A 17,810-nucleotide genomic window follows, 5' to 3' on the forward strand; every position below is an offset into this window, starting at 1 on the left:
GGGGAAATGAATTGCAGCTAGATTGTTCTCTGGTTCAGGTCAAAGTTATGATCTATGGATGAATAAATGAATGGGTTAACCCCTTAAACGTGCTGTGGCGTATGTGTGTCTGAAGTCGAATTCTTGGCCATAGAAGGTGCCACTGAGAAACAAGAAGCGCACCCTCTGCTTAAAATTCGCTTGGTTTCACCCAGCAGGCTTGCTGGTATGGGCAAGTGGAATTGGAAGAAATAACAACAAGAATGTGGGCAATGAAATTTTCGGTGAAAATAGCATCTTTCTTGCTTTATACAAAAAGTCGAAGTCACTGATTTTGGAATACATGGTGCAATTTCGGCGGGGAAAAGTTGCGTCAGGTGGCGAATGGCAGGCAATTGTTTTATATCCATATATTTAGTCTCCCTATTTTCCCGTGTCCACTAATAATTAATCCCTACATTTAGAAGGCCAACTTTAGTTGACAGAGGTTAATACAGTATTGTAAAATAGTATTGCAGTAAAATTTTTCTTCGATCAAAGAAGCAATAGTGACCACTTATTCATATGTATCGCAAATTTATTATTATTTTAAAAGGCTGATATTTTATATTTTATTGATTACTTTGAATTTTATAGGACAGGATGTTGTCTTTATGAAGGAAAATAGTATTGTGTGATTCATCATAGCTCTGGTAAGAATTGTATTGTAGTGCCTCAATAAATTTTTAAGCCGTTCAAATCTAACGAAAGTCGGAAAGGGATTTGTGATTTGCTCACTTTTTCGGGCAAAGTGGGTGGAAGGTTATGCGCGATGTCTGATAATAAAAATTTAAATAAATTCAATCTCAAATTTACTAAAATATCAGAATTTACTTATATTATGAATACTTCAAATGTATCTGGTTTATAAATAACGTGTAAATTTAAACTAAATTTAGCTTAGTTTAGTTTCTGTTTTGTTTATAAATAGTTCTGTAGAATTCTCTTTCTCGTATATTTGAATATGGTTTAATTTTGCGTGAAAAAAGATTAGTAAATTATTGATGCAAATGTTATACTGAAGCGTCTAAATAATAAATGATGCGGAATCAAATTAAGTAAAGCATAAAATTTAAAGTAAAGCGTAAAATAAAAATTGCTCGCAGTAATGCATAAAACGTAAAGTGGAAATAGAAGGTGAAAAAAGTGAAATATTTAATGATGTAGAATGTGTGTATAGTACACAATAAAACGTAAAATGAAGTAAAACTTAGAATATTTTTAGTAAAAATTATAGCAAAGAATAAAGAGTAGTAGAAAGTGAAATATCAGGAAAAGGTAAAGTGTATAAAATATGAAGTATAATGTAAAATAGTACGTAAAGAGTGTGATAAAGTGAAGAAAAAAAAAGTTGAGCATAAGTATGAAATAAAGGGTTAAATGAAAGCGTAATATAAAAAAGTAAAGCTGAAAGTAAAAATCGAAAAGTACAAAAGGTGAAGCATAGAAAAAAATAAAGCAAAGTAGAAAGTATAGCTAAATAAAATTTGTAAAATATTAAGAAACATGTAAAGCAAATAAAGGTAATTTCAAGTGAAGAGTGTAATATACAGTAAAGTTTAAAATAAAATGTTAAGTATAAAATGAAATATCGAAAAAAATAAAATATCGAATAAAAAAAAGCAAGAAATTTAAAAAACTTTATCATGTAGCTTGAAGTATAAAGTAATGCGTAAAGTAGAAGTTATAATAAAATGTAAAATTTAGTAAAAAGTAAAGTGTAAAGTAATGAAGACTCTAAAATATAATATAGTAAAAAATACAGCATAGCTTAAAGTTAAGTATAAAGTTGAAGCATCAAGTAAACCAAGCATAAATAAATGTATGAAGTAAAATGGAATGAGGAGTATAAACTAATTCATAAAATGTAAAGGAAACAATTAATAAAGTAATGCGTAAAGTAAAAAGTGGGAAACAGTGCAAAAATTTTATAAACTAAAAAGTAAGCGTAGAATTAAATGTAAAATGAAATGCGTGCCAAGTGGAAATTAGAAGGTTAAGTAAAACGTGAAGTATAAATTACAGCGTAAGATATAAAGTAAAACGTAAAACATAAAATGATGCATAATGTAAGAAGTGGTGCGTAAAGTATATAATTAAACTAAAGAGTAAAATGTAAAGTAAAACGTAAGAAAAAGTGTAATGTAAAGCATAAAGTTAAGCGCTAAGTATAACGTAAATTTTGAAGAGTGATGTTAAACATTTGAAATATAAAAGTAAAAATAAGAGAAAATATTAAGTTAAGTGTAAAAAAAATAGCAAGTGTGAAGTAAAGTAAAGAGTGAAATAAAAAACGTTAAGTATAAGATAAAGTATAAAACAAAAAATATATATCTTACAATATTAAGTAGAGAGAAAAGTAAAACGCATTCAAATTAAATGGCGAGTTAAATAAAAGATACAACGAGAAAGTAAATTAAAGCGTAAAATATAAATTAGAGAAAAAAATACAATGTAGTAAAAAGTAAAGTATAGTAGAAAATGAAGTAGGCCAAAAGATAAAATAAAAAGAAATATGAAGCGCTTACAGCGAAGTATGAAGTAAAGTAAGGCGTGAAGTTTAAAGGAAAGCGTAAAACGTTGCGCATGAACTAAAGAATAAAAAAAAAACGTGAAATATAAACTTAAAAGTGTGTTAATTAAAGGGGAAAAAAGTAGTGCGAAAAATATAATTAACGCTTAAGAAAAGTAAACGCAGAAAAAAGAAAATTTAACGCATTAAAGCATAAAATATTTGTAAGAAATTTTGGAAATTGAGGCATAAGGAAAAGCAAGTTCATAGAAAATTAATGCGACGAATTATAGCTTAGAACACTTAAATGAAACGCATGATGAAAGTTAAAGCGTAAAATACAGTACGTATAACGCATACGGGCAAAAGTAATCCATAAAAAATAAACGCTAAAATAATAAAAATAAACGTAAAACGCTTAAAAGTAATAAAAACCTGTAAATTTAAAGAAACCGCTTGAAAGCAATGCATAAAGAAAAGTAACACTCAAAAAATTATAAACCTTAAATATGCAAAGGTGTAAAAATTAATGAAAAAGGAGAGTAAATGTAACAAATAAAAATAAAAATATACAGTAAAAAGCGTGTAAAATAAAAAAAAGTAACGCGTAAATTAACAAGATAATGCGAAGTATTCGGGTAATATGAATGCGTTGAAGATTAGTGTAAAGTGAGTGTGTAAAATGAATGCAGAAAAAGTAAAAGAGCGCATAAACAAGAAAACTCTCAAAAGTAACATTAAAGCATTACGAAAAAAGAAAACGCGTAAAAATAGCGAGAATTTATTAATCAAAAAATGCATGAAAGTAAAAAACACGTAATCAAAATTAGCACGTAAAAGTTACGTTTAAGAAAGTAGCGCACAAATTTCATAAGAAGAATGAAACAAAAGTAATAAATATGCATACCTGACAACTTTTAATCCTTATGAGGATGATTTTCCCCAATGGTAGTAAAATGGAATTTAAATCGCAATTTTAGGCAGAAACATACGCTGCATTTAAAAAAAGTTTATGCAGGACTGCATTACATATTATGCTTAATTTTCTAAAAAATAGTGGCGGTCAAAAAGTTTATAAATTAAGTTTATAAATGCAAGGAATATCTTGAAAGCATACATTTTACTACCACTCGAAACATAGAAATACAATTTTACGCCAAATGCGTATTAAGTTGGCAGGTATGAATATGATACTTCAATACTTGTGAAAATAACGCATAAAAAGTAAATTTAACGCAGGAGTAAAGGAACAAATTAAAGTATAGAAAGCGTAAGTCAAACGTCTAAAAAATTAACACGTAATATTAAATAGCACATAAAAGTAACACCTCAAGACGTAACTTGCAAAATTTAAGAACGTGTAAAAGAAAGGTTATGCATTGCTATGTTATACGCTTAAGAGAGTAATACGTAAAATTAACAATAAAATGTAACACATAAAGAAAAGTAAAATTATAATATCGTGTTGTTCGGAAAGTAATTTCGTTTTTCGAACCGAGGATTTAGTTGTATTTTTTCGAACCCAACTTCACAGTTAAGAAGCATTATCATTATATGTTTTGAGAGCTGACATAGTAAAGGCTTGTGTGTGCAAAAGTTCAATTAATTCTACGCAGTAGTTTTTGGTTGGTGCCCTTCTAAATATGAAGAGTAATAAGCAGCCGTCATATTTTACTTTTGTGCTATAGAAAAGGTAAAAATGCTGTTCATGCCCGAAAGAAATTAACTGATGTGTATGGAGAAGATGTGTTGACAGTACGCCAGTACCAGAACTGGTTTGCAAAATTTCGATCTGGCAATTTTGATGAAGATGCACCACGTTCTGGAAGGCTGGTTGAAGCTGATAATGACACGATAAAGACATTAGTTGATGCAAATCGGCAAATAACAACACGTGAGATCGGTGATAGTCGAATTCAACTGTTTAAAACCACTTGAAAGGCCTGGGTTTAACCTTGAAGGTCGATATAAGGGTTCCCCATGTTCTCACGGAGAGAAATTTGTGTCGTCGCATTGACGTCTGTGATTCGCTTCTCAAACGTCACGAAAATTATCCATTTTTGAAGCGCATCATTACTGGGGACGAAAAATGAGTTGTTTATAACAATGTCAAACGCAAGAGATCATGGAGCAACGAAGATGAACCGGCTCAAAGCATTTCGAAAGCCAATATCCATCAACAAAAAAAAAGATGCTGTCTGTTTGGTGGGATTTTAAAAGATTTTTTATTTGAGCTTTTACTGGATAACACAACAATTAATTCGGAAGTCTGCTGTCGCAAGCTGGACAAACTGAATGATGCACTTCAACAGAAAAGGCCAGAATTAATCAACAGAAAAGGTATAGTGTTCCACCAAGATAATGCGAGATTCCATACAAGTTTGGCCACTCGCCAAAAGCTTTTACATCTTGAATGGGATACGCCGCCACACCCACCATTTTCTCCAGATCTGGAGCTTTCGGATTATAGTTTATTCCGGTCAGTTAAAAATTTTTTGGACTGTGAAACCTTTACTTCAAATGAAGAGGTCTAAAATCAGCTGGATAAGTTTTTTGCCAGCAAAGACCAAACATTTTATGAGCGTGGAATCATGCTACTACCAGAAAGATGGCTAAAGGTGTTGGACCAGAATGGCCAATATATAATTTAATAACATATTTATTCATTATGCGAAAATTGTCTTTCATTTTCCCAAAGAAAAACGAAATTACTTTCCGAACAACCCAATATAATTACGTGTTGAATTAAGTATAATCCACAAGAAAACTGGACGTCTAAATGTAATGTTTAAAAAAAGTACGTGAAAAAGTAATGCATAAGAAGAGTAAGGACGAAAAATTTTATAACGCATAACATAAAAAGCAACTTTCAAGATAAGAAAACGCGTTAAAATTATGCATAATAAATTTAAATGCTTAAAAATAACGTATGAAAAAGTAAACCTGTATAAGTAACGAATAGGAAAAGTAAAATAAGCGAGTAAAAGTAATACATGCAGTACGTAATCTAGTAAAAGAGAAGTAAGGAGTTGCAATAAAGTGTTTAAGTGACGAATTAAAAGATAAAGTAGCAGGAGTAACGTATAAAAAAAATCTAAAATAATGCATGTGAATAGTAAACTCTTAAAAGCAACGCATAAAGAAACGTAACAAGTAAAAGTATGCGTTTGAAATATAAACGCTCAAAAAGTAACGCTTAAAAGAGTAAACGCGAAAAAGTAACGTACAAAGAAATGTAAATCTTAAAATATAAAATAAAATGTGTATAAGTCGATACATAAAGAGAAGTAAAGCGTATAAGTAACGCATGAAGAAAAACAAAATATAACGCATAAATTAACAAGTGCAGCTCGTAAAAATAGTGCATACAAAATGTAACAGTATCGCTAAAAAAATACCGCTTAGGAAAAAATAACGCATAAAATATAACACGGAAAAGTAAAGCATAAGAAAATAAGAATGCGTTAAAGTAACTGTTAAGGAAAAGCAAGGCTTGAAAACATCACAAAGAGGACTAATGCATAAAATATAAAAACGCAAAATGCTGTAACACAAAAATTCGCGTATAAGAAAGGCAAAAGTATCGCATAAGAAAAGTACCGCAAAGAAAATACTAACGCGCAAAACATAACGCATATAACTAGGAAATAACGCATGCGAAATGTAAAAGTAAACGACTAAAGTAACGAGAAACATGCACTATGTATTAAAGTTATGCATAACAAAAGGTAAAAGTAACTCATTAAAAAAAGGAAAATATAAATTAAGTAAAAAATGTTGAATTAAATAATAGCAAATAAAAAAGTAGCGTGTAAAATTATAAGAAATGTATACGCGTGAAAGCAATGTTTAAAAAGAGTGATTACGTAAAAGCAAATCATAAAATAACGTTTAAAATATAATGCGTATAACAAGTGAAAAAGTAACGCATCAGAAAATTAAACGCGTTTAAGCATCCCGTATCAAACGGTAATATGACTTAAATGTTTTAATTTCTCATAAAAGTCAACAACCGCAGTTTTGGTATAGTTTGTCTAAAGTAAGAACTCCCCTAGTCATTCGTCTGGACTCGTGGCGGTGACTATGGCAACGAGCTGTAAATTTCGAGTAGGGTCATTCTTTAGAACAGATTTTGGCTCGGTCTTTTAGGTGAGAGAATGGGAATCTTTTTCTTCGATCTATTGTGTTAGCCCCAGAATAAAGCAAAGCAACCCTCCCTGAGATGCGCTATCCTTTTTTCCATAGCGGCAGCCGGCCTGAAACTTTGTGGCGGGGGGAGTTCTTACCACAGACAAGCTATACTATTCTCACATAGCCACAAACTCAACTTAGTACAAGGACTTTCATTTTAGACGGCTCCCAGGTATTGCTGCGAATGACTCGATTCTGCTGCTTTCTGTCGAATCTGCAGGCGAAAATTATTTATACTGAGTTACTATTAAAACATTTGCTTTTAAATAGCATTGGTATTAATTCATCGACCTCCTATATCGTATGGACCACTTGGCCGACCCCTGCTCTGATACATTGCTTTAGTTACTTCATTGATTAGAATAAAAAAAAAAATTCTTAGTGAAATATTTATTTATAGCAACAAATTAATACTATAACAATCTTACACTGAGAAACATAAATATGTTTAAAAATCGAGAAACATGTTTGGAATTTATCGTAAATTAAGTTAGTTTATTAGAAGAATAGAAATCAGGAATAAAACTTTTCTTTGGTTTACCGGCAATATTTTATGTGACCATCACGTGCAGTGAAGATATTACATTCAACCTTCAAGTAATTTTGGCTAGAATTATTGTAGAATTTGGCTTCATTCTCGACAGAGCCATTTAACAGAATTATTAGGCTTCACATATTTTAAGTATGATGTAAAAAAAAAAAAAAAATTAGCAATAGAAAACAATAGCAAAAATGTTTTTTTCAAACTACTTTTTTTTTATATATATTTTAGCACAAATATAATTCCGATTATCTAACAGATTTTTTTAGCAACTATTAGACTGTTTCTAATATTTAAAAGAAAAATTAGAAATTTTGATCGCAATATTAACTGGAGACCCTTCGGTCAAATGCTTTTTTTTCTGGTTTGCAATATTCCATATCATGGATGGCAAAAACTGTCATCAATTGATGTTTGTCGTCGATTTGGTTTTCAAATCCTGCCTATATACGTGTTTCAAGACGTCACAAAATACTTCTTCAGTATTTATATTTATATTGAAATCACCGTCAAGGCAGTAATTATAAGTTAATAATAAAAAGAATATAAAAATACTTTAAATTAATATCATGTAAATGCATTGAGAATGACTGCTGGTGAAAACAAAAAGAAATCTAGGAAAAATTATCAAACAGCAGCGGTCGCCATAGCAACGCGTGCAATGACGACGCATGCGCACTGTTGACTATTATTCTTGAACGCAGTTGAAAAGTGTGATGACGTCCAAATAAAGTGCGCACGCTATAAAACCCAAAACAAGACCCATTTTGCCAATAGGTAAAAAGCAACTTCCTACGAATGTAATAATTATAAATATTTATTTTTGACAATAATTTGGTTCAAGTGTTATGCTCTAACTAAGTATTCTGTAAATTATTTTTGATTTTAAAAAGATATCAAATTCAGCAATACAATGCATTATTTGGCAAACTTTGAAGGAATGGTGTAAACAAGCCTCGGTAAATCTTAACGATATGCTTTACCACAAGAATAGTTAAATTATATTCTTTTATTCAGGTTAAACTTTTATTGATCTATTGTTTAATGAGTTTTATTATTACTCTTAAGTTTTAATGAGTTATACTGATTTTATTTGAAAGTTTTCAATTATAATAAAAGTGGTTGTTTTTCAGGATCTTAAGAAAAAGTGTATCTTTTTGCATGTTTCTCACACTTAATTTTTAAATCATGTAATTTTTGCAAGTTTGCTTTCGATCTCCGGAGAAATGAATAATTTTTTACACATTATTTTAATGCAACATATTTTTGTTTTTATAGGATTATTTTGCTCAGTTGTCCGAGGGCCCGTTTGGATGTTTTTAACATGGTTAATCGAGTGTGAGAACTGCTAGACATATTTAGATGCTGACATATCAAATTGGAACAATTTTGACGACTCTTAAAACTTTTGCTGTAAGTATAGCATTTTTGTTCCTTCTTATTTTTTTAACTGCTTTATTTTTTTGCTGTAGACTATTAATTAAACTATATTTATATGCGGTTGAAACCGATTTTTGCAGCCTTAGGCTGCACGGCAGTGGAATAGTTTACTTCTGACCCTTCTTGTATAGGTCAAAATCCGATATAATTATCTGCATTATTCTGTTCTGATAAAATCCTCTCTAATTCAAAAATAAATCTTTCTCTGTGTCGAATAAAAAGCCATATTCCAAAGAATTTATAAAAGTTGGAAGTGCCAGCAGCATTCTCATTTTTTATATTTTCATAAAGGTCAAATTGAGAAAACAAACAATAAAGAATAATTTAGTTTACTAATAACAGAGTAGATTAAAACTGGAATTCCCTATTCCTTATAAAATAACGTGATCCCAGAAAATGTTCCATCCTTAACATGTTTGACACCTTTTTCAGGTAAAGAAATAGTGCAGAAACCACTTCAAAATTACCAAGGAGAATAACATTGAAAAAAAAAGTTAGTGCAATATAAACTTGTTAACTTTTATATCATTAACAATTTTGAGTCTGTATTTTTCATTGTTTGTGTCTTTCATCCCTTAAGATTAAATTCTCCTCTTTAAGAATGAACTGAAATTAGTTATGAATTTCCAATTTTGTAGCATTTTGTAATTTATGAATAAAATGTGCGTTATCTTTAACATCAAAAAGAGGATATATTTCTAACTATATGGGGCCGTTCATTTAAAGTGTTTTTTTTTCCTTCAATTTTGGACACTTAGTCACCGAAAATAAGCAAATCACATCCTATGCTTAAGTAAAAAAGTAACAACGCACCATCTTGCTCTAATTGTAGCTCTTCTTGAAGTAATCGAAGTTTAGAATTCAAATAAATAAGGTAATTTTTCAAAAAATAAAATCAGTGAATATTTCAATTCATTTTATGAAATTTTGAGAAGAATATTCATTATTTCTGTTAAAACTCTTGAACTATTAAGCACATAACAGCAATTGTTGTCGAACTTTTATTTTAAATTTGAAGTTATTTTAACTGCTATTTTTTTTAAGAAAATTTTTTAAATTTTTTTTATTTAAATGTCTTACGCATGCATGGCTCATACCCCATCTGCTATTTTTCAGAAAAAATAAGTGAATCACAAGCCCCAATTCCTTTTATGTTTGCATAATGCTTGAAAGATCCCTATAATGTTGCATAAGTATTAATATAATAATAATCAATATGTGATATATTTTCAGCTTTCGAAAACTTCCTGAAATACGATTTCAACCATGATTCGACATCTTAGCTTTTTAAGGGTAAGTAATATAAAAGAAGAGTTTAACAATTTTCGAGACCATATCAACCGCCATTTATATAAATTTTTAAGAAATGAAAAAGAATACGCTATATAAAGGCATACATTAATAACAAACATCATTTCATATACTAAAAAGAAATGGCATTCAAAACTTAACCTGGGCAACATATATGTCAATAATAAAGCAGCAGTTTTCATTCAGAATAATTTTTAGACCTTCGAATTATGTTAAAGCCAATTTAAAAAAAAGAAAAGGCTTTTATTACATAAATAAAAATCAGCAATGCATGCAAATGGCTGCGAAATAGTGTTACAAATATCAAAGCATTTTGCTGTATACACATTAAATAGAAAATGATAAATACACAAATATGAGGAACACTATAAATGTAAGTTCACCTTAAAAAAAATTTATTTCAATCGACCATCATCTTTATCGATTACAAAAGATAATCTCTTACGCCATTGTCAGATGACCGCCCGAATCATTTTAAGAGGTAATTGGTCCCCTTTACGCAATAAAGAAGCTTTGAGGGAGTCTGTGCTGCTCAATATTTTTAGACTAGAATCCCCCAAACGCAATACTCTAGAGCAGTGATTCTCAACCTTTTTTTTGTTGCAGCACACTTTTAACGATTTCGAAATTTGATGGCACACAATGAAAAAAATTTGTTTAAAAGTTGTTTACTTACCTATAATACACTGTGTTAAATAGTTTGTGATAATAATTTTGAATGTGAAATAAAATATGTACTACAAAAGCACATTTATTAAGGGATTAATTATTTCTTTCGACTAATTTTTTATTAGTAACAGTTTTTTTTTGCTACTTATTAATTGTTAGCTTGTTTTCCATAGTTATTAACTGTTAGTTTTTTTACATTAATTATTATTTTTTGTGATTTCTTGTTAGTTAGTTTTTTGCTAATTATTAATTCTTAGCTTTTTTTTTTTTGCTAGTTATCCTTTGTTAATTTGTTTTTATAATTATCAATTGCATAGCTTACTTTAATGATTAGCTTTTATTTTCGCTTGGAAGTTAGTATTTAGCTTGTAATTAAGCTTGTAATTAGCTTGTAATTAGCATGTAATTAATTGCCTTTGTTAATTAATAATTTTAATAGTCATTAAATTTCCTACTAATTTCAACATTTTTTAGAATTGTGTGTCAAAGACAATTTAAACACTTCCTTCTTATTTTAAGATTGTCAGAGACAAGACAATCGACCACAAAGAGATGTTCACGTGGTTAAAGCGTAGAAAAATTATAAAAAGTAGGTATATATATATATAATATTATATATCTATACACTTTTCTTTAGTTTAAACTTTACTTATAATAAAAAAAGCATTATAATTTTTATTGTATCAGTTCTAATATTTGGCGGCACATTTTAAGAATTCGGCGGCACCCAAAAGTGCCGCGGCACAGTGGTTGAGAATCACTGCTCTAGAGGATTTAGATCTGGTGAAGGGGGCCAATCTTCTTGCTTAATAAATTTCAGACAATTGACATGGAGCCAAGCTTATGTTGGTTTGGCTCCGTGTGATGATGCAGAATCTTGCTTAAATATCCTTTTTTTTTGGCATGCAATCTGTCAGCATGTAGTAATAAGTATTTGCAATATTCAACATCGTTTTTTACCTTTTTATCGATGAATTCCAGAGAAAATTTTCCGTTATTTGACATTGCAACCCAAACCATTACAGAATTCTTGTACTGAAAGCGTTGAACAGTTCTTACACTTTCAAGTATAGCGTCGAAGGTTGCTGAATATACAACATTATTTTTAGTATTATAACTTAGTTGTGTGCAAAATATTTACTCATCAGAAACTAATCACCAGTTTGTTACTGTTAGATCAGCGATTTCTTGCTTTTTGCAACCTTCTTAATTTTTGATCAGTTGTCAAACCATGAACATTTCTTTTGAGATGAGGACGGAAACTCAGGTCTCTATTTGATATAACTTGCATAGTTCTTTGACTCACCTTCTCTTCTGTAGCCATTTTATTAGTAGAGAGCTGTGAATTTCTTTGTATCTTTTCATGAATTCTTTAAGTGTTCATTTTTGTAAGAAATGAGAGTGAACTACCAGATCTAGATCGAACTTTCCAACTATTAGAATCCAAAAACGATTTATAGTTCTATATAATATAAATGTTCTATTTAACCCAAGAGATTTCAAGCGCTTGAGGATTTCTACCTGCAGAAAATCCGTGATCGAGAAGCTGTTTAACCATCAATCCTTTCTATTCCATCTTTTAAAGTTATTCTAAATGTTTTGCTTTAATCAAGAATCGTCTGCACTTGCAGAAAGTGCCAATCGCAGGTATAGTCAGAGAAAAACTGTTTTACCAAACGATTAAAATTAATTCCAATTTTTTTAAGTCTAACAGTATTTTGTAACCACCCTGTAAAATTATTAATTTTCCTGCTGAAAGCGTTCAAGGTTTTGAGAAAAATTGATTGAAATTTTTTGATCAATGTAACAGAACCTGATAGGGAACTGTGTTTTCTAATAATGATAATAAAACCATCTCCAGATTAATATCCGGTGGAAATAAAAGAATAAACGTTTAATTGAAATGTCTCGTTAAAGAATGGTACATTATCCAAGTAAAATAAAATTTTTAAAATAAATCTCAATGAAGCAAATCATTAAATTTATAGAACTGTGATTAAAAATTGTTGTATTTCGACATAGTCCTAAACTGAGGTGAAAAAAAAAACTATAAAGCGTAAAATAGATATGATTTAATCATGAGCAACTAAGTAGAATTTTTTTTGTCGTATCCTCGATTAAGATCTAATTTTAATTAAAAAAATAATAAATTAGTGAATTTAAGGCATAAATGTTTTACTGAATCATCCCGATATTAATCGTGCGTAAATCAAATTTAAGTAAAATTAAGTGTAAAATTTAATATAAAGAGTAAAATAAGAATTGCATATATTAGTAATGCTTAAAATATAAAGTATGGACACTTTTTCTTTACTAAACATTTTACTCTTTTCTTTCTAAACATTTTAAGTAAAAATAAACGAATAAATTAAAAAGTAGAAATTATAATGAAAAGAGTAGTAAAGAGTAATGTACCGGGCAAAGTAAAAGAGAAAATATGAAGTATAAAGTAAAACATGAGTAAAGTAAAGCGAAAAGTATAAAATGCAAAGTATATAAAAAAGTTAAACATAATATAAAGTAACGTAATGAATAAAATATAGCGAAAAATATAAAGCATGTTTAAAAGCGCGAAGCAAATAAAGGGTCAGATAGCGTGAAGTATATAGGATAGGAAAGTGTAAAGCAAAGCGATAAATAAAGTAAAATATGGAATAAACGTTAATAAAGTAAATTATAGAATAACGTAAAGCAGTATAAAATAATGTAATCATACTGTAAATATTATAAAACGTGTAAAGAGATATAAAATAATAATGTTAATAATAGCATAATATAAAATAATGTAAGGCTTAAAATGTAAGTGTAACCTATAAAATATAGTAAAAAGATTGAGTGAAGTATAAAGTATAAAAAGTTAATAGAATACAATATCGTATAAAGTAAAGCGTATAGTTTGAGGTAAATTTTGAAAAAGAAGCGTTTTGCAAACGAAGCGCAAAGTGTGATGTAAAACATAATATAAAGTTAAAATTAGATCTTCATTTAATCTAAATTTAGTCTGGTCTAGGAAAAAAGCGTAATGAATTGTAAAATGGGTGTAAAGTGGATATGAATAGTAGTGTAAATTAAAGTACAAAGTAGATATGTTAAGTAAACTAAGTTTGAAGCGTATAAGAATTAAAAGTTGAGTCTAAAGATAAAGATTAAAAAAAATAATAAGTGTAAAAAATAAAGTTTATGCATGCATAAGAAGAGTACCACCTAAAAAAAAACACGTAAAATATAAAGTAAATGTAATGCGTAAAATGAACTCAAAGAGAAAAATGACGCGTAAAATATATTGTAAAATCTGGAGTAAAGAATAGAGCAACGCATGTAATTAAAAATAACACATAAGAGAAAATAACGCGTGAAAGAATTGCCTTACAAAATGAAACGCGTAAACATGACGCATAGGATAAGTAAAAGTAACGCATTAGAAGAATAAACTCTTTAAGGATACTAAAACTAAAAATAAATCTATCGAGTAAATTAGATTGCATTTAATGAGAAAAAGACATTAGAAAAGTAAAAGTAACGCATTAAGGAAGTAAACGCATAAAAAGAACTTAAAAAGCATAAATGTAAAGCAAGAAAAATAGGACATAAATATATATATATCTACGCGTAAAAGTAATGCGTAAAAATTAATGTGCCACACGAGACAAGTAGAAGCGTAAATATAACATGTAATGAAAAGTAAACAATACTAAAGTAAACAGCGCATAATATGATATAACGCGTAAAATATGATATAAGTGTTGAGATAAAAGTAATGCATAGTAAAATGAACGCGTTAATTTAACATTGAGTATAAATAAAAGCAGTAAACGCGAAAAGTAACGCATTAAAAAAGTAACGTGTGAAAGTTAACATGAGAAGTTTTCAAATAAAAGCATAAAAAAGTTACACTGAAGTAATGCAATCAGAAAAGTAATGCGTTATTTAGAAAGAATTTGTAAGCAATGAGAAACGCATTCGAGTAAAAATTACGTATAATTAAAATAAACGCGTTAAAGTCATGCTTAAGGAAATCAATGCTTAGCTCACAAAAGGTTAAGAAAAGTGAGATGAAATATAGAGTAAAGAAAGAAGTAGAGAAACGTGGAAAAAACGCATGAGGAAAATAAATGCGCAAAAACACCGCCTAAGGCATGCAAATTTAACGGTTTTTAAAAGGAACACTTAGAAAAATATGAAGCTAAAAAGTAATGCATAGGAAGATTAAACGAATAGCAAACGCATAAAGAAAACGAAGGCATAAAAAATACAAGAAATTAAAAATAACGTGCAATTGAAAACGCGGTCAATTTAGTAACGCATGAAAGCAACTATATAATATAAAATAAACGCTTAAGAAAAGCATACACTAGAAGTAAAGCAAAGAAATATATATAAATATTTTGTAAGGTAAACGCGGGAATCATGGGTAAAATTATAACGCATTGAGAGAAGTAACTGGAAATATGCAGAGTAATGGAAAGCGTAAACTATTTATTAAAGAATAGAGTAGAAAAACGGAAAAAAGTAAAAGCAACAGATAAGAGAAATAAACAAGTAAAAGTAACCTACAGAGAAAAAAAAAGTCAAGTTAAAAGCGTATAATAGGTAAAAAATAATATATAACGCGTAAAAAAGTAAAGTTTACATTGTCTGTAACTAAAACACTGTCGTCTAACGCTGAAAGAAAAGTAAAGCGTAATACATATTTACGCTTAAAATAAAAAGGAAGGAGAAGTGGAAAAGTAAGGCATAAAAAAAGTAAAAATTAATTTATAAGAAAAAATCAACAACAAAAAAGTAGAATGTAAAATGTAATGCATGTAACAAGTTTGTAAAAGTAACACATAAAAAATTAAACGCGTAGAAGTCTCACCACAAATAAAAGTAAACATAATAACTCGCAAAATTAAGTTTAATGTGCAATATAAGAAAACTAACTAAATTGACGCATAAGAAAATTATAAATAACGCATAGTATTAAGCACTTAAAAGTAACGCATAAGAAAAGCAAACATGTAAAAATAACGCATATGAAACAGAAGAAAAACTATATCGTTACTCATTCATATGTTAAAGTAAATAAGGATTGATAAGAAAAATCGTGTATAAAGATTTCTTTGTTTCAAATGTTGATATCTATTGATATAAATAAAAAGAGAATCAGTATTGACATTTAAACTGAATAATTAAACAATAAATTAAATGTACAATGTTAGACTTAAACTTGTGATGTTTGGTTATATAGAATCTTTTTTCACGCCCTTTTATATGCCTGTGAAGGAATCAGTCATTTTTTTTCTTATCGTAGAGAGTCGATGTCATTGAAATAATAAAGAATTTAATTAATGAACACAAACATCAAAGTATGAGAGAATAATCTATATTGCATCTGCCAACTTTTAAAAAAAATTGTGGATACCTGAGATTAGAGTTCAGTTAGGGGAATAATTTTTAGATTTCACAAATTAAGTCACTTTAAGGTATTATGAAAGAATATATTGAATTAAATTTAGTGAATAATTAGTTAAACATACAAAAATTGTTAGTCTTTTGAACAAGCGTAATTATGCTCATAGCAACAATCACTACATTTAACCAGACAAAAATAAATTACAAATTTACATCTTTTTAAAAAGAATTGTTTTAGTTTTTTTTAAAAAAAACATTTCAAACTGATGGTTTAACAGTAAAAGTTTTTCGATAATGATTTGTTATACATTTCATATTCATGTTTAATTGTTTTTATATAATTTAGTAAATGGTTTTCAAACAGATCATTATTAAACTAATGTTGCAGTTAAGAATAAAAAAAAATTTCGAGTACACTTGCTAATAAAATTTTGAAATGCTTAATGGTACAATTACGATTAAAAGTACCTTTATTCCGTTAAGGTAGAGGGAAAGCATTTGACCATGGCCTTGCACCACACAGTATGGTGGTCTCAAGTATGGCTTCACTTTTCTGAAGTTCTCTTTTCCTCTCTCTACTCTATAAATAAGAAATAATGGTTTTTGCAAACATTATGAATTGTAAGAGCATGTTACAAAGAGGTAATATAGTGTATTTTCATTACAGGATCTTAAACGGAATAGACTTGTAACAGTGATTGCTGAAATCGATAAGTCGCAGAAGTATTCAGAAGATTATGGTTTGCTATAATTCTACGTATGCCACCTTTGTCGTTGCGTTATTTCTATTTATCTAAGAACAATTCAATTTAAAATTTTCATGAAACTGAAAGTGTGAACATTCAATTCACTTCACCGGAGAGATTTGATTGCGAAACTTTCATTGAAAGAGGATCATTAACTATGAGGTTAAACGTGAACAACTTTCGTGCATATAAAGACCGAAGTCTGTAAATGCAGCCAAGATAACTTATTAAAATTTTTGTTTATACTTTATATTTTGTTTATACTTATATTTTTATTATTATTATTTATACTATATATTTGATCTTCTGATTCTTGTGATTTTAATTAATATGTATTGCGTGTGTGTTGCTTCCTTTACCCCTAAAACATGAAATAAGGTATTGAAAACAAGAATATTTTTACTCTTTAATATATTCTTGAAGTAACATATCCTAAAATCAGCATCTTAATTTTATCGAAGTAGGAGTTAAATTGCTGATGGCGTGATAAAAGTCGTTTTTTTAACTTGCATGAACATAATAGGCAATAATTATTTGGCAATCACTTTATTTTGTAGCTTTATTACAAGTAATCAAGCTTAGTTAGATAAGGGATATACTATATCAAACATTAATTACAACTGAACATAAATTATAAATTGACTTATTGCAGCTTAAAAAGGGTCCCTATAAAATACTAAATCTAGCAATTACTTATATAAACGATATATTAAATATTGGAAAATTGCCATTTCTGTAAACAAAGAGAAAATTGTAGTAGTAAACGCGAAATAATAAGACATACAAAAAAAGCTGAAGTTAAATACTTAAAAACAGTGCACAAAGATAAGGATCCATTTAATTATGTCAGTAAAATTTTAACTTAACCTGCCAAAAAAATTGTAAGTAAAACAACGTACAAATCTAATACATAGTACAAAAAATTGAAACATATTATTAAGCACTAAAATTACAATATTTATATTTAAAAAAAAAATTTTTTAGAAGG

At 28.8% G+C, this 17,810-nt stretch overlaps 1 long non-coding RNA gene across 1 annotated transcript; it reads left to right on the plus strand.

Moving 5' to 3' along the window:
- The first annotated feature begins 608 nt into the window (after positions 1 to 608).
- Positions 609 to 17,072, plus strand: LOC107445981 (uncharacterized). The gene is made up of 5 exons (XR_011638310.1): positions 609 to 671; positions 8,541 to 8,675; positions 9,135 to 9,195; positions 9,936 to 9,995; positions 16,744 to 17,072. It is a non-coding gene; the product is annotated as an uncharacterized lncRNA (long non-coding RNA).
- The last annotated feature ends 738 nt before the right edge of the window (positions 17,073 to 17,810 follow it).

The sequence above is a fragment of the Parasteatoda tepidariorum genome, chromosome X1 (genome assembly GCF_043381705.1).
Source record: "Parasteatoda tepidariorum isolate YZ-2023 chromosome X1, CAS_Ptep_4.0, whole genome shotgun sequence".
NCBI lineage: Eukaryota > Metazoa > Arthropoda > Arachnida > Araneae > Theridiidae > Parasteatoda > Parasteatoda tepidariorum.